The sequence below is a fragment of the Somniosus microcephalus genome, chromosome 3, assembly GCF_052327205.1.
Source record: "Somniosus microcephalus isolate GS21.2 chromosome 3, FLI_Smic_1.0, whole genome shotgun sequence".
Lineage (NCBI taxonomy): Eukaryota > Metazoa > Chordata > Chondrichthyes > Squaliformes > Somniosidae > Somniosus > Somniosus microcephalus.
Window position 1 is genome coordinate 81,195,086 of NC_140989.1, and position 25,611 is coordinate 81,220,696.

The following is a 25,611-nucleotide window of genomic DNA, read 5'->3' on the forward strand; positions in this document are numbered from 1 at the left end:
GATGAATTGGCTGCACAAATAGAGGTAAACGAATATGATTTGGTTGGGATTATGGAAACGTGGCTCAAGGATGGCCAAGACTGGGAACTCAACATCCAGGGGTATTCGATATTCAGGAAAGATAGGCAAAAAGGAAAGGGAGGAGGGGTAGCATTACTGGTTAAAGAAGGGATTAACACAATTGTAATGAAGGATATTAGCTCTGATGATGTGGAATCTGTATGGGTAGAATTGAGAACTACTAAGGGGAAAAAAACATTAGTGGGAGTGGTATATAGACCTCCAAACAGTAAGGCGGAGGTTGGGGATGGCATTAAAAGGGAAATTAAAGAAGCGTGCAATAAGGGCACAGCAGTCATCATGGGTGACTTTAATCTACATATAGATTGGGCTAACCAAATTAGTAACAATACTATGGAGGAGGAATTCCTGGAGTGTTTACGGGATGGTTTCCTGGACCAATATGTCGAGGAACCAACCAGAGATCAGGTCATCTTAGACTGGGTATTATGTAACGAGAAAGGATTAATTAGCAATCTTGTTGTATGAGGCCCCTTGGGTCGGAGCGATCATAATATGATCGAATTCTTCATTAAGATGGAGAATGAAGCAGTTGACTCAGAAACTAGGGTCCTCAATTTAAATAAAGGAAACTATGATGGTCTGAGGAGCGAGTTGGGTAGGATTGATTGGGGAATGGCACTCAAAGGGTTGACGGTGGATAGGCAATGGCAAACATTCAAAGACTGAATGGATGAACTACAGAAGTTGTTCATCCCAGTTTGGCAGAAAAATAAAACAAAAAAGGTGACTCAACCGTGGCTAACAAGGGAAATTAGGGATAGCATAAGATCCAAGGAGAGGACATACAAATTGGCCAGAAAAAGCAATAATCCTGAGGATTGGGAGCAGTTTAGGATTCAACAAAGGAGGACAAAGAGATTAATTAAGAAAGGGAAAATAGAATATGAGAGTAAGCTTTCAGGGAACATAAAAACTGACTGTAAAAGCTTTTATAGATATGTAAAGAGAAAAAGATTGGTGAAGTCAAGCGTAGGTCCCTTGCAGTCAGAATCGGGGGAATTTATAATGGGGAGCAAAGAAATGGCAGACCAACTAAATACATATTTTGGTTCTGTCTTCACAAAGGAGGACACAAATAACCTCCCAGAAATACCGCGGAACATAGGGTCCGATGAAAGGGTGGAACTGAAAGAAATCAGTATTTGTAGGGAAATGGTGTTAGGAAAATTGATGGGACTGAAGGCCGATAAATCCCCAGGGCCTGATAATCTACATCCCAGGGTACTTAAGGAAGTGGCCCTAGAAATAGTAGATGCATTGCTGGTCATCTTCCAGAACTCAATAGACTCTGGAACAGTACCCATGGATTGGAGGGTAGCTAATGTTACCCCACTATTCAAAAAAGGTGGCAGAGGAAAAAGCGGGGAATTATAGACCGGTAAGCCTGACATCGGTAGTGGGGAAAATGCTAGAGTCCATTATAAAAGATGTAATAGCAGAGCACTTGGAAAGCAGTGACAGGATCGGACAAAGCCAACATGGATTTACAAAAGGTAAATCATGCTTGACTAATCTACTGGAATTTTTTGAGGATGTAACTGGTAAAATAGATAAGGGAGAACCAGTGGATGTGGTGTATTTGGACTTTCAGAAGGCTTTCGATAAGGTCCCGCATAAGAGGTTAGCGTGCAAAATTGAGGCACATGGGATTGGGGGCAAGGTATTGACTTGGATAGAGAACTGGTTGGTGGACAGAAAGCAAAGAGTTGGAATAAACGGGTCGTTTTCCGAGTGGCAGGCAGTGACTAGTGGGGTACTGCAAGGATCGGTCCTAGGACCCCAGCTATTCACAATATATATTAATGATCTGGACGAGGGAATTGGATGTAATATCTCCAAATTTGCAGATGACACAAAGCTAGGTGGGAGGGTGTGCTGTGAGGAGGATGTCATGAAACTCCAGTACGATTTGGACAGGTTGGGTGATTGGGCAAAAACATGGCAAATGCACTATAATGTGGATAAATGTGAGATTATCCACTTTGGTGGCAAAAACAGGAAGGCAGATTATTATTTGAATGGCAATAGATTGGGAGAAGGGGAAGTGCAAAGAGACCTGGGTGTTCTTGTGCACCAGTCGCTGAAGGTAAGCATGCAGGTGCAGCAGGCGGTTAAGAAGGCAGATGGTATGTTGGCCTTCGTAGCAAGAGGGTTTGAGTACAAGAACAAAGATGTCTTGCTGCAGTTGTACAGGGCCTTGGTGAGACCGCACCTTGAGTATTGTGTGCAGTTTTGGTCACCTTACTTGAGGAAGGACGTTCTTGCCATGGAGGGAGTGCAGCGAAGATTCACCAGGCTGATACCTGGGATGGCAGGAATGACGTACGAGGAGAGATTGTGTCAATTGGGCTTATACTCACTGGAGTTTAGAAGATTGAGAGGGGATCTCATCGAAACCTATAAAATTCTGTCAGGTCTGGTCAGACTAGATGCAGAAAGGATGTTTCTGATGGCCGGGGAGTCCAGAACCAGGGGTCATAGTCTAAGGATAAGGGGTAAGCCATTTAGGACTGAAATGAGGAGGAATTTCTTCACCCAGAGAATGGTGAACCTGTGGAATTCTCTGCCACAGAGGGCGGTGGAGGCCAGTTCATTAAATATATTCAAGAAAGAGTTGGATATATTTCTTGAGGCTAAAGGGATCAAGGGATATGGGGAGAAGTCAGGGACAGGGTACTGAATTTGGATGATCAGCCATGATCTCATTGAATGGCGGAGCAGGCTCGAAGGGCCGAATGGCCTACTCCTGCTCCTATCTTCTATGTTTCTATGTTTCTATGTTCCCAGCATTTTCTGTTGTTATTTAGGAAAGAGGTATTGTTGGTTTACAGCACTTCATTCACATCAGTACAGCTTACCAAAAGTATCCATTTTAGAATATACTGACATATTTCCTGATATTCTATCCTATCTTAGTTGTGGCCCAAGTTTCCTTCTCAATGTTACCTCTTCAATTTCAAAGCCATTGCATTCCTTTCCTTAGAGGAGGACCATGAAGGCCTGTGTCCCCTTCCCATCCCATTGCATATTAATGGTGAGTATGTCTAATTCAATTTTGAAGTCCTTTTTGATTCCTTATGTAAAATTATTTACAGATGGTCTTTTCCATACACTCAACTCTAAAGATGTTTTGGTTCCCTATTAATACAGTTTCTATCAAGTGTCATGGAGATGGAGGATCTCAGGATTTTTGAGATATCAGACTTTTCTGTTTTATTACTCAAATGTTATGAATATGAAAATTTCAGTCCATTACTTGAGCTCTAATTTGCCTCGCTTTTCATGTGCCAGATGTTGCTGCGATGTATGGTAGAAAATAAGGAAAATGACATTTTTCATATGCTGCATATAATAATTCTATACATTAATATGTATGTCTGGTTGCAATCTTTATGCTTTATGTAGCTTCTGGGGCGTAGTCACTCTAAGACTTGAGATAATAGCTTAGGACAGAAAACAGGAAGCATTTCTTTACAGAGGGTGATCAATAGCTGAAATTGGTTTCCACGACAGTGCTTGAGGTCAGGATACTGGATTGACTTAATAAACAGTTAGATGTTGCAATGGGAAGATGGTGAGTTCCTGTTCTAGAAGAATGAAATCCTTTCTTGTGATCGTGTGATGACATATATACACTCAGAGTATGTGGATTATTTCTCCATATATGCACTCAGAGTATGTGGAATATTTCAACATATATACACTCAGAGGCTCCAATTTTAATTTCACAAGCATGCTTGGAGTGGAGGTGGGGTGTCTGATAGCGTGCGAGTTCCCGGACGTAAGTTCAGCGCATCTGTCAGTGGCTTTTTAACTCAGTCATCCTATTATAATTTTACTTTCGGGTTTCCTGTCCAATCCGTGGCAGCGGGCGTGATGTGGACCCGCATGACGCGATCTCAACTCCTGTATTTAAAGGGACACTCCAAACATGCAGGTTGAAGGAGTTTGGAGTTGGGAAGAAAAGGGAAGGAAGTAGCAGAATGGAGTCCAGATGGGCAAAGGCTGAGCCCCGTTTCAGTGACGCCTCCCTGGATGTGCTGCTGGGGACTATGAGGAGTCGGAGAGAGATACTCTTCCCTAGCAATGGGAGGAAGAAGCCTGCAGCGGAGACCAAGAAAGCGTGGTTAGAGGTAGCGGAGGAGGTCAGCATCAGGAGCGTGGTGCCATGCTCCTGGATTCAGTGCAGAAAGTGTTTTAATGACCTAAGCAGGTCAGGAAAGCTGAGTACAGTGGCACATTCACCTACATCTTGCTATGCTTGTCACCCCACCCCCCCACTCTGCCTTCTCAAGCCTACTCCAGCACATCAGTCCTCACACCCGCTTACCTTGCAGATGCATCCATCCATCTCTTTCTATGCACTTCCTCACATCCCCATCTATCCTTCCACCACTACCACTCACTCTCATCCTTATCCAATGTCATGCCTCTCCCTCATGGTCACCCTCACCAAATGCACTCCATCCATTAGCCATCACACTCACTCATACAACTCTTCTTTCCCTCCTTGCAGGAGAAGAGAGCACAGAACACCAGGGAGAGGGAGAGAACCGGAAGGGGCCCTCCAAACATCTTGCAACTGACAAACACAAAGAAGGAGACACTGGCGATCAGTGGAGTTTCGGCATCCCTGGCTGTTGGAGATGGGGAGACGGGAAACTCCCAGCTACCTGGTGACACAATTAAATCACAGTAGTCAGAGCAGGGGTGTGAGCAGCCTGCCTCTACCTCTGCTGAAGCCACACAGGTTGCATTACGTAGGAGTAGCAGAAAAAGGAAGAGTAAGGCTTTGTAGTTGCACGAGGGTATGCTCATGGGTATCTGGGAAAATGTTGTTTTGATAAGTTTTTGATCTTTATTTAGCTCACATAAATGTTATTGTTTTTCAGCACTTTTCTGTCTTGTCCATTCTTGGGTGCTGGGTGGTAAGTGGCCTTCTAAATTGTTTGATTATAACCGAGAAGACATGAATTGATGGGAACCAAGGGGGGATGTTGAAGGGGTGGTTGATTGGTTGCACGACTGCTTTGTGTAAGTGACATTGGGGGGGGCGGGAGGGTGGGAAGAGTGACCGTTGCATTTCCTGGTGACATGTATGCACTGGTGCAACTTAAGTGAATCTTGCATTAATAAGGGCATCCCTGGCACCCCAGACAGCAATGTGAGCAGCTGGGGGTGCATTGCCCTCATCACCCTCGCCCCCCCCCCCGAATCGTCCAAGGAGGATCTGAGCTCTTCGCTTTGTTCCTCCTGTAGGTCCAAGCCTCGCTGTTGCGCAATGTTGTGTAGCGCACAGCAAATCACGACCATTCTGGAGAGCCTGGCTGGTGCGTACTGAAAGGCAGCTCCAGATCTGTCCAGGCACCTGAAGCACATCATCAGCATGCTGATGGTCTGTTCAATCACATATCTGGTGGTCATATGGCATTCATTGTGGTGCTGTTGGGCTTCAGTGATTGGGTTTCTGACCGGTGTCATGAGCCAAGTTTCCAGTGGGTATCCCTTGTTACCTAGCAGCCACCCCTTAAATCTGCATCCAGAGCCGAAGAGATCAGGGAGCTTGGACTGCCGCAGGTTGAAAGCATCATTGAGTAGATTTGGCCTATACTCTCTGGAGTTTAGAAGAATAAGAGGTGACCTCATTGAAACATACAAGATTCTGAAGGGGATTGACAGGGTAGATGCTGAGAGGTTGTTTCCCCTGGCTGGAGAGTCTAGAACTAGGGGGCATAGTCTCAGGATAAGGGGTCGGCCATTTAAGACTGAGATGAAGAGGAATTTCTTCACTCAGAGGGTTGTGAATCTTTGGAATTCTCTACCTGAAAGGGCTGTGGATGCTGAGTCGTTGAGTATATTCAAGGCTGAGATAGATAGATTTTTGGGCTCGAGGGGAATTGAGGGATATGGGGATCGAGCAGGAAAGTGGAATTGAGGTGGAAGATCAGTCATGATTTTATTGAATGGTGAAGCAGGCTCGAAGGGCCGTATGGCCTACTCCTACTCCTAATTCTTACGTTCTTATGTTCTTATCATGGCAGCTGCCCGGGAATCTTGTGCACACCTTCATAAAGATCTTTTTGTGGTTGCACACCAGCTGCACATTGATGGAGTGGAAGCCCTTGCAGTTGACAAATACTCCTGGTTGTTCTGGGGGTGCCTGGATTGCCATGTGTGTGCAGTCAATGCCACCGTGCACCTGTGGGAAGCCAGCCAGAGTCACAAAGCCGAGTGCCCGCTCATTCTGACTGGCATCATCAGTGGCAAAGTTGACATAATTGCCGGCCCTGGCAAACAATTCCTCGGTCATTTGCCTTATGCACTTGTGGGTGGCCGACTGGAAGATCCTGCACATGTCTGCAGCAGAGCCCTGGAAGGATCCAGAGACAAAATAGTTGAGGGCGGTAGTGACTTTGACAGCTACTGGTAATGCGTAGCCATCAGGTCCAGCAGGCAGCAAATCTTTTTCTAGGAGGCTGCAGAAGTCTGTCACCATCTGAGGTGACATCCTGAACCTCCTGTTCAGACTGGTGTTTGGACCTGTTTCGCAGGGGTAGTGCCTCCTGCGAGCTGCACCTCTCTGCTGGTCCCCACTCTGCTGGTCCCCTCTCTGCTGGTCGCCTCTCTGCTGACCCTCTCTCTGCTGGTCGCCTCTTTGCTGTGCAGCTACAGGTCTGTGAGCAGTAGAATGCAACGGGTGCTGTTGCTGGTGCTGTTGCTGGTCATCTTGTTTCTCATCTGAGGTTAAATCTAAGGCAGCATAAGCAGTACCCATCCTGGTGGGATGGAGCAAACCTTCAAAGTGTAGAAAGTAACCTGTAAATTATACAAAGTAACTCTTAGCAAAAGTACTGTGAACAAACCCTTTCCTACTAGAAGGTAAGAAAGCAGCTGTGAGTAGTGAATATTTATTGGCATTTTTGCCTGAGATTGCTTCAGCCTCCTCAATTGCTTCTCGCCTTGGTTTCACTGGCGAGTTTCAGGAAACCCGTGGACCCAACGTTAAACTGAAAACAGTGTGTCAATATCGCTCTAATTGAGCGATTAGCAAATCTCCCGAGGGGGTTGCGCGCACGCAGTCTAACGCACTCCAATCAAATGTGTAAGTCGGCGAGTTGGAACCGGCTTCCCATGTGCTGTCAAATTCGCCGGTTTAACATCCCACCCGCACACAACCCCACGTGCTCTTCCACATTAAAATTCAGCCCAGAGTGTATGGTTCATTTCTCCATATATACACTCAGAGTAGAGGATTTATTTCTCCATATCAAATACATGTTCATACTCAATATATCATACATATTGCTTGAGTAGATGCATTGCTGGTCATCTTCCAAAATTCGATAGACTCTGGAACAGTACCCATGGATTGGAGAGTAGCTAATGTTACCCCACTATTCAAAAAAGGTGGTAGAGAGAAAATGGGGAATTATAGACCGGTAAGCCTGACATTGATAGTGGGGAAAATGCTAGAGTCCATTATAAAAGATGTAATAGCAGAGCACTTGGAAAACAGTGACAGGATCGGACAAAGTCAACATGGATTTACAAAAGGTAAATCGTGCTTGACTAATCTACTGGAATTTTTTGAGGATGTAACTGGTAAAATAGATAAGGGAGAACCAGTGGATGTGGTGCATTTGGACTTTCAGAAGGCTTTCGATAAGGTCCCGCATAAGAGATTAGCGTGTGAAGTTAAGGCACATGGGTTTGGGGGCAAGGTATTGACTTGGATAGAGAACTGGTTGGCAGACAGAAAGCAAAGGGTTGGAATAAATGGCTCTTTTTCCGAGTGGCAGGCAGTGACTAGTGGGGTACCGCAGGGATCGGTCCTTGGGCCCCAGCTATTCACAATACATATAAATGATCTAGACAAGGGAACTAGATGTAATATCTCCAAGTTTGCAGATGACACAAAGCTGGGTGGGCGTGTGTACTGTGAGAAGGATTCCGAGAAACTCCAGTATGATTTGGACAGGTTGGGTGATTGGGCAGAAGCATGGCAGATGCAATATAATGTGGATAAATGCGAGGTTATCCACTTTGGTGTCAAAAACAGGAAGGCAGATTATTATCTGAATGGCAATAGATTGGGAGAAGGGGAAGTGCAACAAGACCTGGGTGTCCTTGTGCACCAGTCGCTGAAGGTAAGCATGCAGGTGCAGCAGGCGGTTAAGAAGGCAAATGGTATGTTGGCCTTTGTAGCGAGAGGGTTCGAGTACAGGAACAAGGATGTCTTGCTGCAGTTGTATAGGGCCTTGGTGAGACCACATCTTGAGTATTGTGTGCAGTTTTGGTCGCCTTATCTGAGGAAGGATGTTCTTGCCATGGTGGGAGTGCAGCGAAGATTCACCAGGCTGATACCTGGGATGGCAGGAATGACGTATGAGGAGAGATTGGGTCGATTGGGCTTATACTCGCTGGAGTTTAGAAGAATGAGAGGGCTTCTCATTGAAACTTATAAAATTCTAACAGGACTAGACAGACTAGATGCAGGAAGGATGTTCCCGATGGTGGGGAAGTCCAGAACTGGGGTCACAGTCTAAGGATAAGGGGTAAGCCATTTAGGACAGAGTTGAGGAGGAATTTCTTCACCCAGAGAGTGGTGAACCTGTAGAATTCTCTACCACAGAAGGCAATAGAGGCCAATTCATTAAATATATTCAAGAAGGAGTTAGATATATTTCTTAAGGGTAAAGGGATCAAGGGATATGGAGAGAGGGCAGGGACAGGGTACTGAATTTGGATGATCAGCCATGATCTCATTGAATGGCGGAGCAGGCTCGAGGGGCCGAATGGCCTACTCCTGCTCCTATCTTTTATGTTTCTATGTATTTGGTGTATCAAAAATTAAGCATTTATGGTGTATATATTATTGGTGTCTTTTTCTTGTTATAGTATGTGCAAAGTTAAAACCTAAGTTTCGCTAAAGAAATGACCAGTCCAGTGATTATACAGTAGGACAACTCAATGATAAAAGATTTAATTATAACATCCCAGCGCCTGGCGAGAGCGGGGTGTAAAGTGGGATTGAAATAGAGGCAGCATGCTTCCCTCCAGAAGGGTACCAGACTCACGCCTGCGCCATTTTTACAGGTGTGTTTAGGGCAGCATTTGAGCTCTTCAGCGCAGGCAGGTGAGGACCTAATAAATATTCAAAAATCAGGGCCTGATACGTCATTTGAACCCTGACAAGGAGACCTAGGCCTCTCCTTCCCCAGACAAGGAACCCTTGACCCTCCCCGGCCCAGGCTTCCCTCCTCCACCAACTGCAATCGCCTCTGTGCCCCACCAACTCCTGAAACACTTACCTGATTGCTGGAGACCATTCGTACAAGTCCCTGGTGGCGGCCTCCTGCCACCAGAAATCGCATTCCCATCCGCTGGCCAGATACTGGTTCCCACAGGGATTGGGTGGGAGACTCCACTAGGAGATGGAAATGAGGCCTGGAATTTAAAATGGCTTGAACCCCACTCCAGAGAGGCCACGTGAGCTTGTCGCTCGACCTGCTGCACAATGCCGCACTCGGAGTTAAAATCGGGGCTAAGGTGTTTGTTGGTACACCTCTGGAAGGTCTTGATATGCAAATATTTATCGCTACTTGACATGAATCAGTCATTCATGAAAGAAAGACTTATGAAATAATACAGAGCAGCCTGTGGGTGGTGCTGTCCAGGGAGAGTATAAATACTCGGGCACGGGCCCAGCTTGCGCAGGACATTCTTAATAGGAACTAGTGAAGGACACAACTAGACCTCCATGTTGTAAAACAGTTGATTAAAGCTTTGTTTAACGCTTAGACCAAGTGCATAGTAGTTTTCTTACATCACTACTGTTGTTCTATGAAGAAAATCTCAAAGGCTAGCTACAGTATTTTAAACAATGTTAGCTTTTTTCCCAGAAAGGGCCCAAGCCATTCAATTCAGATCTAAATATCTTATGGCAGTTTGACTGGCAGTTCTATTTGAATTGCAGAGATACATTTTTAATTTCCTTTGAAAGTATGGCTCTGATTTTGGTCTTTGGCATACATTGGGTGGACAGTGGGCGGAGTGATTGCAACAGCTACCCAATGTCATCAGCGAGAGGTCCAAACCATTTTGATGGTCAGGCGTCATTTAAATGTAATTGGTGAGCTGCCTGCACATTTTGAGTGCTGGTAGGCAGCTCGCCATTTAGGGAAGGTGAAAAATTAGGCAGGCCACAAGCCTGCAACAATGGGTTTAATAGGAGGGCTGGTCTGATTGTGGTGGTGGTGGGAGGGGGGGGTTGGTGACAGGGTGCATTAATGAAGGAGCGGAGGATTATCAACAAGGAGTAAGGAGGGCAATGAATGTCATCCTGAATCTAAAAAACTGCCAAAACAATTATTTTTTATTCTTGCCAGATCTGCTTCCAGCGATGCCTTCAAGTGAGGCTGGTTCTGGCCTGCTCTGAGTAACGGGCAACTTTACCCCTGGGCAGATGCTGTACGAAAGACTGCTGCAATGGCACTGAGGGTCCTAACTACATCATATGGTCCTGATTTGCATAGCTTAATAAATGTTTTCAGTGGGAGCACTGCCTGCCTAAATCAGGCCTGCTCAAAAATTGCATTGGCTGGCCTCAGGTGGAAAGTCAGCATGAATTAAATTTTTGCAATTTTAGTTGCATTACTGTTTTGTTCACACTTAAGAATTGAAGCCAACATAGAGAAATAGAAGGAAGGATGTTCCATGTTGTTACCAGTGAACCCCTACGTGAGGTCAGGAACTTTGCTTGTCCAGTTTTACATTGAGGTATTGCTTAAGAGGCACAACTGTTATTTTCTTTCATCCAAGAAAGAATTATAAAGTCTGTTTATTACTCTAAATCTACTGTTTGTCTTTGCTATTGTTTTCTTATCTATTGTTGATAAATTTGTTCCAAAGTTTATAACTCAAGCCAGTTTGCCAATGTTTATTCTATTGCTTTCTAAAGTCAAGGAGATGATGTGAGGGCACGTGATATATCCAGTAAGCCAAAGTACAGTGACAAAAGTTTATGTTTGACCCCTGGGATCACTACAATTACCTAGATATTGTGCAGGCAAAAGCACATTCTGGTTCGTAGGAAGCATAGGCTTACATAGAGGAGTGGTCTATGCCACTGAACACAAACAAACATCTGAGGTAAAATTCAAAGCATAATGTATTGCGTTCGAATTTTTTCTGCAGATGTTTATGACACAAACATTTCAAAGCAATAAAGTTCAACAATGAAAGGAACAATGAGACCATCAAATAGCTGACTCAGAGCTTTGACAATGCCCAGACACTTCTCCAGATTGCATCTCCGCCTCTCAGAATTTGAACCTGAACCCACAAAAATGTGAGTAAGGTATTTTAACAACTGAATTTGTCTTGTGCCTTAATGGTGGCAACAATGAAGGCCGTCTGGCTGATAAAATTGGTCTTTTCCTTGTTACTAAATAAATGATTCATGATGGTTCTTTTTGAAGTTCCTGAAAATTATGTTCCTGATGATGTCAAAATGAGAAATATTGTACATTTTTTGTAAAAATGGAAGAGATTTATTTGGCCATTTCTGAGAGTTGACTTCTCTGAGCTGTCATGTCTGAGCTGAACTAATACTCGAGCAAATTACATCCACCTGGATAAAATGTTGCTACTGTAACTGATCTCAGTTTCAAGATGAAGCACACACCAGGGATGAACATTTTGGTTTCTTCAAGATTTCATATAGAAGGCACAAACGTTGGACTAAAAACAGAAGCTGTTGGAAATACACGGCAGTTCAATCAGCATTTGTACAGAGAAAAGACAGGGTCAGGTGTAACCATGCATCAGGATTGAAAGACATCAGTTTAAGGGAGGAAGAAGTCACAAAAACTGGTTCCTCACAAGGCCTGAAACCTAAAACTCATGAAGTAAAAAAAAGAGACATCTAAGGATAAACACTAAACCCAATCTAACCAAATAGGACCTGAATTAATTAGGTGAATAGCCACATAACAGCAGTAATGGCCCTTCAAAATAATTCAATGTATGTGAAGCACTTTGGGATATATCTGAGAGACTTGATAAAGCACTATTTAAATTCAACCCTTTCTTTCTTTACTCAGATTTGGCGTGGAAGAGTTATTTGGCACATGATGGCAATGTAATCCCTAGAGAAATGGCATAAAATTCTGTTTACAACATTTCTCCCGGGTTTCCGCCAAAGTTATGACAGGAGATTGGAAGAACCCCCACAGAAATTCTGCCCCTGGAGTCTCAAGTCAAATGATCGTTTTCATCACTACCAGTCACTCGTGGAACTAGTATGTGCTCGCCAACATATTATTAAACTAATATCAGATCTCTCAAGGTGTTGCTTTAGGTGAGTCAGAGGACATGGAGGTAGATGCACTACCCGGGTGAACAACTGGCATTGCGAATTGGCTGCCTGTTATAGAAATCGCCAGATTTCCATTTCTCTTGAAATCAATGCAAATGAATATTGGGGGATTTCTATAGTGAGTGCCAGATTCACATCAGCTTTATGACCAGGCAGAAAGTTGCTGTTTACAACATTAGGGGCATTATAGCATGCACTGCACAATTGTTTAGTGACTGAATAAGACTAATTGGGGGAAAGATTCAGTTGTTTGTGCCTCCCGTTAGTGCCTTAAGAGGGCGCTAATGGGGCGCAAAGCAACTAGCGCCTGGGCGTGGCGATGTTTGCGCCGTTCGTGAAATTAACTAGACATTTTGCGGTGGCGCTAAACACTACCGCCACGATCTCCTGCACCGGCAGATTGTGACGTCAGTTGAGTGCGCAACGCCCCGTTAGCGCCCCAGACCAGATATTGAGTGGCGCCCCCTGCCTTACCGCCTGCCGCTAGCAATGACAGGTTGAGGGGAGCGTTATGCTATCAGAAAGGGATTAGGGGAGCGCTAATAAGAACAGAAAATGCTGGAAAAACTCAGCAGGTCAGGCAACATCCGTGGACAGAAATTTGAGTTGATGTTTCGGGTCGAACCCTTCTTCAAAACTGGAAAGAAAAGATAGATCGGAGGCAGGGCTGCGAACGGACAAAAGAATAAAAGAAACAAAAGAAGTAAAAAAGAGACAATAAAGGTATTAGAAGCTAGACGAGATGGTAATAGGCTGAGATTGGGTGTAAAGTGTACTGGCAGGGCAAGGGATAGGTGCCAGGTGTGAGAGCGAAACAAAAGGAAAGGGGGGGGGGAAAGGAGTGGAAAAATTACAAGAAAAAATGAAATAGTGGCCGAGGTTATGATCTGAAATTGTTGAACTCGATATTGAGTCCGGAAGGCTGCAGAGTGCCTAATCGGAAGATGAGGTGCTGTTCCTCGAGTTTACGTTGAGCTTCCGTGGAACAATACAAGAGGCCAAGGATGGTGAGGTCCGAGTGGGAATGGAGCATTGAATTAAAATGACAGGCGACCGGAAGCTCGGGGTCACCCTTACGGACTGAACGGAGGTGTTCCGCAAAGCGGTCACCCAATCTGCGTTTGGTCTCCCCAATGTAGAGGAGACCGCATCGTGAGCAGCGAATACAGTATACTAGATTGAGAGAAGTACAAGTAAATCGCTGTTTCACCTGGAAGGGGTGTTTGGGGCCCTGGACAGTGGGAAGGGGGGAGGTATAGGGGCAGGTGTTACATCTCCTCCGCTTGCACGGGAAGGTGCCAGGCGAAGGGGAAGGGCTGTTTGGGGTGATAGAGGAGTGGACTAGGGTGTCTCGGAGGGAGCGGTCCCTGCGGAATGCGGAGCGCTATTTAAAGGCGACCGCTTCCTGCCTTTTTTTGTTGGTGACATTTTTGCACCATGCATTCTGAGAGAGAGAGAGAGAGAGAGAGAGACTTCTGGAGAGATTCAACTGTGTGAAGGAGTTTTGAGTACTGAGAAGCACTTTGCAGGTTTATTTTGATTTGACCTTCCTTGCTTCGCCAGCGCTCTGAGGTAACGCCTCGCTCCTCGGCCTTTGCACCTTAAGACAGGTGTGAAGCACCTGATTTAGCGCTCCAATCACCTCCAGGGGTGATAAAAGCCAAGTTTGCATTTGGAGGCGATAATTAGCGCCAGGCACTAAACATAGAAACATAGAAGATAGGAGCAGGAGTAGGCCATTCGGCCCCTCGAGCCTGCTCCGCCATTCAATGCAATCATGGCTGATCATCCAAATTCAGTACCCGGTCCCTGCTTTCTCCCCATACTCCTGTAATGATCAATAACATGTCATTCTAGAGTGGTACACTAGATGGAGCCGTAGAGCTGTATAGAGCTGTATACTGCTGTGTGTTTAGCTGAATGTGTTTAAGACTACACTACCCATGATGCACTAGGCTACCCAGAAAGCAGTAGTCAAGATGGAGGCCTCTACAGATACTGTACCTAGTCCACATGTGCTCAATAAAGTGTCTAGCAAAAGCTAGCTGTTCTTAATAAAAACGACTAGTTATTAATGAACATAACATGGTACCAGGATTGGTAAGAACCGCTGAATATTGTACAACGCGACATGGAGAATTTGAAGCCACCAGAGCGTTTGAAACTCACAGGAAATGTCGACTACAATTGGCAGACTTTTAAACAACAATTCGAACTCTACATTGCTGCCATCGGGTACGGTACAAAGCCAGACACAAGGAAAATAGCATTGCTGCTCACGGTTGCAGGCCCACAGGCGATAGAGGTATTTAATACATTTGTATTTAATCCAGAGGAGAACAGAGAAAAATTAGAAGATGTGCTAAAGAAGTTTGATACACATTGTTCTCCCAAAAAGAATGAAACCTATGAGAGGTACATCTTCCGTTCTCAGACACAGCAGCAAAATGAAACTTTTGATAGCTTTTTGACTGATCTGAAACTGAAAGCACAGACATGTAATTTCTCTGAGCTGAAAGCATCCATGATTCGTGACCAGATTGTGTTTGGTAGTCATGATAAAAAAGTCAGGGAACATCTGTTGAGAGAAACCGAACTAACATTGGAAATTGCTGTGAAAATATGCCAAGCTAGCGAGCTAGCTCAAAAGCATGCCAAGACTTTCAGTGAAATCAATGATGAAGCGATTGCAGTAAGCGCTGCTGTCGGTGCTGTGTCCTACAAGGGGAAGAAACATGGGCAGAACAGAAGTGAAAAGCAATCGGAGGAAGGAATTTTTAATTGTAAACGCTGTGGTTACAAACACCAGTTAAAACAATGTCCAGTGTTTGGAAAAATGTGCACAAAATGTCATGGAAAGAATCACTTTGCCAAACAATGCTTTTCAAAAGTAAAAACTAAGAAAGGGCAACGAGTTAATGTAATTGAGGACATTGATTTAAGTGAGACATGTTTTGTAGGAATGGTGTCATGTGACAATATCAAAAAGGATACAGAAAATGTGCAGCCCTCAGGAATTAACAATGCTGAACATAATGTTAATGCAGTAAAAGAGGACAAATGGATGATCCCACTGCAGGTAAATGGAGCATTGGTTACATTGAAACTAGACACTGGGGCAAAAGCAAACTTAATCAGTATGAGTGACATTAACAATATGAAAGATAAGCCCAAAATACAGAAAAAGTCAGTACTACTGAAGGACTATAATGGACAGAAAATAGATAGCTTAGGTGTATGCAGACTTAAAGTGACAGTCAAAGACAAAGTGCATCATCTCATATTTTCTGTTGTGGCTGAAGGACTTGATTCACTACTGGGTGACAAAGCTTGTGAGGACTTAGAACTGGTCAAGAGAGTCTACCGTATAAACTGTGCCATAAGCAGACCAGATGACTCGGTGGATTCTGTAGTGAATAATTTCCAGGATGTGTTCAAAGGATTTGGAGTTCTACCATTCACTTACAAGATCCAGCTAAAGGAGGATGCTCAGCCAGTGGTACATGCTCCACGAAGAGTTCCAGCACCCCTGCGTGACCGGCTCAAGAATGAACTGGACAGAATGACCACACTAGGAGTCATCAGGAAAGTCAAAGAGCCAACAGACTGGGTTAACTCCATGGTATGTGTAAAGAAAAAGAACAATGATCTAAGAATATGCATGGATCCAAAGGACTTAAATGCAAACATAAAACATGAACACTACCAGATTCCCACGCGAGAAGAAATCACCAGTGAAATGTCAGGTGCCAGATATTTTACAAAGCTCGATGCCTCACAAGGATTTTGGCAACTAAAACTGGATGAAGAGAGCACCAAATACTGTACCTTCAACACACCATTTGGGAGAGACTGACTAAAGTGCTACAGAGCATACGCCGGAATGGACTGAAGCTCAACAAAGCCAAGTGTCAGTTTGGCGTCCAGGAAGTCACTTTCCTAGGAGCTAATCTATCTGGTAAAGGAATAGAGCCAGATATGGAAAAAGTAAACGCCATACTCAAAATGCCCCGACCCACTGACAAAAAAGGAGTGCTACGCATCATGGGGATGATAAACTTCATTGGAAAGTTCATTCCTAACTTGTCAGCCAAGACAGCCTGTCTGCGAGACCTGCTACGTAAAACAAATGAGTTCGCATGGACAGAAAGACATGAACAAGAGTGGATAAACCTCAAAACAGTGCTGACAACCACACCTGTACTCATCTTCTTTGACACAACAAAAAGAATCAAAGTGTCAATGGATGCATCAAAAGATGGCCTAGGTGCGGTCTTGTTACAAGCCGAGGGTGAAGATTGGAAGCCTGTTGCCTATGCCTCCAGGTCTATGACTGATACTGAGTGTCGATACGCCCAGATTGAAAAGGAATGTCTAGGCTTGGTAGTTGGACTAGAAAAGTTCCATGGCTACATATATGGACTTCCCACCTTCACAGTTGAGACAGACCACAGCCCACTGGTTGCCATCATAAAAAAGAACCTGAATGAGATGTCTCCAAGGATTCAACGACTCATGATGAAGCTGCAAAGATATGACTTTGAACTGATCTACACACCAGGCAAATACATAGTGTTAGCAGATGCACTATCCCGAGCACCCACAATGAGTCATGTGAGCTCTACTGCAGAAGACGTGGATGTTCATGTGAGGATGGTCACTGCTGCGCTGCCTGTGTCAGACACAAAATCAAAGCAAATAGCAGAAGAAACAGTAAAAGATACAGTATTACAAACAGTAATAGAGAACATTCATCATGGTTGGCCAAAAGGTTCCTGTCCAAAATATTTTCACATAAGGTCAGAATTGAGTGTCGCAAGTGGACTATTACTAAAACAGAACAGAATAGTCATTCCACAGGCTCTACGTCAAGACATGCTCAAAAGGATTCATGAGGGACACCTCGGAATTGAAAAATGCAAAAGGAGAGCAAGAGACACTGTTTATTGGCCTGGCATAAATAAGGACATTGAGAACATGATAGGCAAATGTGAGACATGTCAGAAACACCAAAACAAACAAGCAAAGGAACCAATGATAGTAGCTGACATACCAACAGCACCATGGCAAAAGGTTGGTATGAACCTTTTTCATTTAAATGGTAAAGACTATCTAATAGTGATTGACTACTATTCTAACTATCCTGAGATGGCGCTGCTCTCAAGCACCACAGCAAGCAGTGTCATAATGCATGTGAAATCCATCTTCGCCAGACATGGAATTCCCAGGATTGCCGTTAGCGGCAATGGTCCGTGCTTCAACTGTAAGGAGTGGCAACAGTTTGCAGCACATTATGATTTTCAACACATCACATCCAGTCCTTTGTATGCTCAGTCGAATGGTAAGGCAGAGAAAGGTGTTCAAGTTCTCAAGCAGCTACTGAAGAAAGCGACAGAAAGCAAGTCTGATCCTTATCTCGCCCTGCTGAGCTACCGAGCCTCACCTTTAGACTCTGGTTCTTCACCTGCTGAACTACTAATGGGTCGCAAGTTGCATACCATGCTACCCTGCTGTGCAAAAGAAAAGCAGAGTAAGGAACTGAGACAGAGACTTCAACTGTTAAAGCTGAAACAGAAATCATACTATGACAAGTCATCCAAAACTCTGAAACCATTGACAAGGGATGATGTTGTCAGGATTGAGGACCCAGATGCATGGAACAGGAAAGCTACAGTTCTTGAGGAAGTAGGACCAAGGTCATACACTGTTAGAACTGAGGAAGGACAGATTCTCAGGAGGAACCGCCATTCCCTCCTAAAAACAAGAAACTATCCAACAGCAAATTGATGACAATGCCGCAACTGAATCTTGTCATTCACTACCAGAACAATCTCATGAAAACACATCAGACTTACCTGTGTTAAGAAGATCCACACGTGTAGTAAAAAAGCCTGATAGACTTAATCTTTGAGTATAAAGTAAAGCTTTGAAAATGTGTTGACTGTTGTGAAAATGTTTATGTTTATAGAGCACTAGCAAAAGTGTTACTGATATCATATTTATCGTTTTTCTTGAAAGTTGATTGATATTGATTTTGTTAACCTCAAAGAAAGGGGGATGTAATGATCAATAACATGTCATTCTAGAGTGGTACACTAGATGGAGCCATAGAGCTGTATACTGCCGTGTGTTTAGTTGAATGTGTTTAAGACTACACTACCCACGATGCACTAGGCTACCCAGAAAGCAGTAGTCAAGATGTAGGCCTCTACAGATACTGTACCTAGTCCACATGTGCTCAATAAAGTGTCTAGCAAAAGCTAGCTGTTCTTAATAAAAACGACTAGTTATTAATGAACATAACAACTCCTTGATCCCTTTAGCCTTAAGAAATATATCCAACTCCTTCTTGAATATATTTAATGAACTGGCCTCCACCGCCTTCTGTGGTAGAGAGTTCCACAGGTTCACCACTCTCTGTGTGAAGAAATTCCTCCTCATTTCTGTCCTAAATGGCCTACCCTTTATCCTTAGACTGTGTCCCCTGGTTCTGGACTCCCCGACCATCGGGAACATCCTTCCTGCATCTAGTCTGTCCAGTCCTGTCAGAATTTTATGAGTTTCAATGAGATCACCTCTCATTCTTCTAAACTCCAGCGAGTACAAGTCCAATCGACCCAATCTCTCCTCATACGTCATTCCTGCCATCCCAGGTATCAGCCTGGTGAATCTTTGCTGAACTCCCTCCGTGGCAAGAACACCCTCCCTCAGATAAGGAGACCGAAACTGCACACAATACTCAAGATGTGGTCTCACCAAGGCCCTGTACAACTGCAGCAAGACATCCTGTTCCTGTACTCAAACCCTCTCGCTATGAAGGCCAACATACCGTTTGCCTTCTTAACCGCCTGCTGCACCTGCATGCTTACCTTCAGCGACTGGTGCACAAGGACACCCAGGTCTTGTTGCACTTCCCCTTCTCCCAATCTATTGCCATTTAGATAATAATCTGCCTTCCTGTTTTTGCCCCCAAAGTGGATAACCTCACATTTATCCATGTTATATTGCATCTGCCATGTTTCTGCCCAATCACCCAACATGTCCAAATCATCCTGGAGTTTCTCAACATCCTCCTCACAGCACACACGCACACCCGTCTGCAAATTTGGAGATATTACATCTAGTTCCCTTGTCCAGATCATTTATATATATTGTGAATAGCTGGGGTCCAGGGACCGATCCCTGCGGTACCCCACTTGTCACTGCCTGCCATTCGGAAAAAGACCCGTTTATTCCAACTCTTTGTTTTCTGTCTGCCAACCAGTTCTCTATCCAAGTCAATACCTTGCCCCCAATCCCATGTGCCTTATCTTTACACGCTAATCTCTTATGCGGGACCTTATCGAAGGCCTTCTAAAAGTCTTTGCGCATGGCCGATAATGGCGCCCCAAACGGGGCGATACTGAATTTTTCTCCCACTGTGTTTTTATTATACGGTAATCTTAGATTTCTATCTGTATTTTGAGGATTGTCCTTCCCTGATTCTTTCTTGTTGGGGATTCTAAGTCTAGGGGGACATTGTCTAAAGATTAGAGCCAGACCTTTCAGGAGTGAAATTAGGAAACACTTCTAAACACAAATGGTGGTAGAATTTTGGAACTCTCTTTCGCAAACAGAAGAGAGTTCCAAGCTTCTACACCAAAGGGATGGGCTCCACTTAAACCAGTTGGGACCAGTGTCCTGGTGAATTGAATAACTAGGGCGGTAGATATGGCTTTAAACTAATGAAGGGGGATGGGAGGATTCAGGAAAGGGTAAATTCAAAAGCAGTAAGAGAAATGTCAAGGCTGTAGAGCAGAGTAGTGATCTGGGTAAAGATAAGCAGAGTGGGTCAGGAAGGGACAGAAAGATTAATAAAAGTGCTTGGGCACGAGTGACTAAAGTGATATCAGGGAAAAATAGAAAAAAGTTAAAGCTAAAGATACTGGGCTGGATTTTCATTCAGCAGTCGGGAAGGAGGCGGGACTACAGCTTTCGGGTTTTAGTCCCGCCTCCATCGACGTCCGGCCAATCCACGCGATTTTCCCTTGATTGACCTTGTTGAGCCCGCCCAGCGGGCTCAGCAGGCCAAGTAAGGGCCACCCGGCAACAGGTGACGTCAGAGACTGAAATTTCATCTGTCAAGAGGTGTTGACAGATGAAATATCAGTGTTTCACAGCTGTTTGAAGCTGCCAAACACTGACAGTCTGACTTCTAACCTGAGTCCTTCTACGCAGACTCAGTTAGAACCCTCACCGGCACTGAAAGCTGTCACTTTTGACAGATCGCAGCCATTCAGCTTTCAGTGCCGGCTGAGTGATAGACTCCCGACACCTAGAGGAAGAAAGGCTGTTAAGGTAAGTACAGGTAATTTAAACTTCTTTACACACTTTAAACATACCAAACACACTTACCTTTGCACTCATACACCCATCACTCACCTGAACACTGACATCGCGACCCCTCCAAGTCCTTCAACCCGACGGCCCGCCTGCTCTAACCTGGCGTGGTTTGGAGCCGTCAGGAATCCCACACGACACCCCTCAAAATAGGGATTAGGCTAAAAACTGCCTGTTAACTACCTGTTAACAGGCAGTTAATTGGCACTAATCCCTTCCCGCCTCGGGTCGGCAGGTCCCAGTGTGGGGTGGGTGCCCGCCTGCTTTGAAACTTACGTGGAGGCGGGTTTTGGGCGGGATGGTGTCGGGACCCCCGAATTCAGGATTTTTGCCCGCCTCACGGCACACTGAAAATCTGGCCCACTATATCTGAATGCACAAAGCATTCGCAACAAAATAGATGAATTAATAGCGCAGATAGAAATAAATGGGTTTGATTTAATAGCCATTACAGAGACATGGTTGCAGAGTGACCAAGGTTGGGAACTAAATATTCCAAGATATTTGACTTTTAGAAGAGACAGGCAGAATGGAAAAGAAGGAGGGATAGCTCTGATAATAAAGGAGGGAATAAAGACGGTAGAGAGAAAGAATCTTGGCTCGGAAAAACAAAATGTAGAATCAGTTTGGGTGGAGTTAAGAAACAAGAAGGGGCAGAAAACACTAGTGGGAGTAGTCTATAGGCCCCCTAACAGTGGTTGTAGTGTCGGGCAGGGTATAAATCAGAAAATTAGTGATGCATGTAACAAGGGTAATACAGTACTCATGGGGGACTTTAACTTTCATATAGACTGGGGGAACCAAATTTGCAGAAATAGTGCAGAGGAAGAGATCATGGAATGCATTCAAGATAGTTTTCTAGATCAGTATGTCAAGGAACCTACAAGGGAATTGACTATTTTAGACCTAGTACTGTGCAATGAGACAGGGTTAATTAATAACCTTGTAGAAAAGGAGCCTTTGGGGAGCAGTGATCATAATATGACAGAATTTTATGTTGAGTTTGAGAGTAATTTAGTTAAATCTGAAACTAGGCTCCTGAACCTGAACAAAGCAAACTACATAGGTATGAGAGGCGAGGTGGCTAAGGTAGGTTGGGAAACTAGATGAAAAGATATGATAGTCTTCTTCTTCTTAGGCAGTCCCTCAGAACCGAGGATGTCTTGCTTCCACATTAAAAATGAGTTCTCAGGTGACTGATGAACCCAATGCGGGACCTACAGTCTCTGTCACAGGTGGGGCAGACGGTGGTTGAAGGAGCGGGTGGGTGGGGTGCTTGGATTGACATGTGCTCCTTCTGCTGCTTGCGCTTGGCTTGTGCTTGCTCCCGGCGAAGAGACTCGAGGTGTTCGGCGCCTTCCCAGATGCTTCTCCATTTTGCGCGGTCTTGGGCCAGGGAGTCCCAGGTGTCAGTGGGGATGCACTTTTTCAAGGAGGCTTTGAGGGTGTCCTTGAAGCGTTTCCTCTGCCCACCTGGGGCTCTCTTGCCATGTCGGAGCTCTGAGTAGAGCGCTTGTTTTGGGAGTCTTGTTTCGGGCATGCGGATGATATGACCCATCCATCGGAGCTGATCGTGCGTGGTCAAAGCTTCGATGATGGGGATGTTAGCCTGAGCGAGAACACTGACGTTGGTGCACCTATCCTGCCAATGGATTTGCAGGATCTTGCGGAGGTAACGCTGCTGGTACCTCTCCACTGCTTTGAGGTGCCTGCTGTACATGGTTCATGTCTCTGAGGCACACAGCAGGGCGGGTATCACTGCTGCTCTGTAGACCATGAGCTTAGTGCCGGGTTTGAGGTCCTGGTCTTCAAACCCTCTCTTCCTCAGGCAACCGAAGGCTGCACTGGCACACTAAAGGCGGTGTTGGACTTCGTCATCAACATCTGCCCTTGTTGACAGTAGGCTCCCGAGGTATGGAAAGTGGTCCACATTGTCCAAGGCCTTGTCGTGGATTTTGATAATCGGGGGGCAGTACTGTGTGGCAGGGGCAGGTTGGTAGAGGACCTTTGTCTTACGAATGTTTAGTGTAAGGCCCAAGCTCTCATACGCTTCGGTGAAGGTGTTGACGATGGTTTGGAGTTTGACCTCCGAGTGAGCGCAGACGCAAGTGTCGTCTGCATACTGTAATTCGACGACAGAGGATGGGACGACCTTGGATCTGGACTGCAGGCGACGGAGATTGAACAGTTTCCCGTTTGTTCTGTAAATTAGCTCCACTCCAGCATGGAGCTTACTGAGGGTGAGATGGAGTATTGCAGCAAGGAAGACCGAGACAGTAGAAGAGCAATGGTAAGCATTTAAAGAAATAATTCATAATTCGCAACAAATACACATTCCCTTAAGGAATCAAAACACCACTGGAAAAATGGTCCAAACGTGGCTAACAAGAGAAATTAAAGATAGTATTAGATTAAAGGAAGAGGCTTATAATGTTGCCAAAAATAATAGTAAGCCTGGGGATTGGGAGGATTTTAGAATTCAGCAAAGGAGGACCAAGAAATTGATAAAGAAAGGGAAAATAGAATATGCGAGGAAACTAGTGAGAGACATAAAAACAGATTGTAAAAGCTTCTATAGGTATGCAAAAAAGAAAAGTTAAGCAAAAGTAAACGTGAGTCCCTTACAGGCTCAGACAGGAGAAATTATAATGGGGAATAAGGAAATGGCAGAGAAATGTTGTTTCTGTCTTCACGGAAGAAGATGCAAAAAAACCCTCCCGGAAATAATGGAGAACCAAGGGTCTAGCGAGAATGAGGAACTGAAAGAAATTAGTATTCATAAAAAAGTAGTACTGGAGAAATTAAAGGGACTGAAAGCTGATAAATCCCCTGGACCTGATGGCCTTCATCCTAGAGTTTTAAAAGAGGTGGCTATAGAGATAGTGGATGCATTGATTGTCATCTTCCAAAATTCCATAGATTCTAGAACGTTTCCCGCGGATTGGAAGGTAGAAAATATAACTATTTAAGAAAGGAGGGAGAAGGAAAACGGGGAACTACAGACCAGTTAGCCTGACATCAATAGTAGGGAAAATGCTAGAATCTACTATTAAGGACATGGGGTGCGATCTTGCCAGCCCTGGGGAGGCGGGTATGGAGGCGAGACTGCTGGGAAAATGGCAGAATTTGAGGGCGGGTGCCCAACCCGCCCCCAACCCACCTCCATGCCATCTTCCCAGGAGGCAGTTAGCCATCCCGCGCCGGGTCTCGTCTCCTTGGAGGCAGGAAGGGATTACAGCCACTTAACTGCCTGTTAGCAGATAGTTAACAGGCAGAAAATAGGCTCATCATCATTTTGCCCACACAAGTGCGGGCTTTCTGAAGGTTCCGAACCCCGCCAGGGTCACCGAGATGAGTAGTGGGTCTGCGGGGGTTGGAGGGGTGCAAAAGTGTACTGTGAAGGTAAGTGATGGGTGCAAGTGTGGAGAGGTGAGTATCTGAGGTAAGTGCAAAGTCTTAGTAAAAGTATACTTACCTTTGTTTCTTCCTGCAGACTTCAGTTGGTGTGTATGCGGAGAGTCTCGCACCTCCACATTGGAGATGACAGATGGCCGTCTCATTTCAGCGAAAGAAAGATGTTTGATGAGGTCTTGAATTCAAGACCTCATCAAATTACAGTGAATGTCACTGTTTGACAGCTTCACAGAGCTGCCAAATGATGACAATTCATCTGTCAAAAATGTTTGACAGATGAAATGTCATACGTTGACGTTCTCTGTAACTGGCTTTCCCTTAATTGGCCTGCTAAGCCCGCTGGGCAGGCTTTACAAGGTCAATCAAGGCAAAATAGCGTGGGTTGGCCAGAATTTGTTGGATGCGGGACTGAAACCCAACAAGTGGGAGTCCCGCCTCCAATAGCTCCCCATTGGCAAAATCACCCCCTTGGTAATAATAGGATTGGGCAGAGTCAACACGGATTTATGAAAGGGAAATCATGTTTGACAAATCTGTTAGAGTTTTTTGAGGTTGTAACTAGCAGAATAGATAAGGGGGAACAAGTGGATGTGGTGTATTTGGATTTTCAGGAGGCATTCAATAAGATGCCATACAAGAGGTTATTAAACAAAATTAGGGTTCATGGGATTGGGAGTAATATACTAGCATGGATTGAGGATTGGTTAACGGACAGAAAACAGAGAGTAGGAATAAACGGGTCATTTTCGGGTTGGCAGGCTGTAACTAGTGGGGTACTGCAAGGATCAGTGCTTGGGCCCTAGCTATTCACAATCTGTAAGGGACATAAGAACATAAGAAATAGGAACAGGAGTAGGCCATTCGGCCCTTCGAGCCTGCTCTGCCATTCAATGAGATCATGGCTGATCTTCTGCCTCAACTCCATTCACCGGGCCTATCGCCATATCCTTGATGCCCTTACTAGTCAGAAATCTATCGACTTCTGTTTTGAATATATCTAATGACTGAGCCTCCACAGCCCTCTGGGGTAGAGAATTTCAAAGGTTCACCACCCACTGTGTGAAGAAATTTCTTCTCATCTCAGTCCTGAATGGCCTACCCTTTATCCTGAGGCTGTGGACCCTGGGTCTAGACTCCCCAGCCAAGGGAAGCATTCTCCCAGCATCCACCCTATCAAGACCTGTAATAATTTTGTATGCTTCAGTGAAATCCCCTCTCATTCTTCTGAATTCAAGAGAATACAGGATTAGTTTACTCAATCTCTTCTCATACGACAATCCCGCCATCCCAGAAATCAATCTTGTGAAGCTTCGTTGCACTCCCTCTATGGCAAGTATATCCTTCCTCAGGTAAGG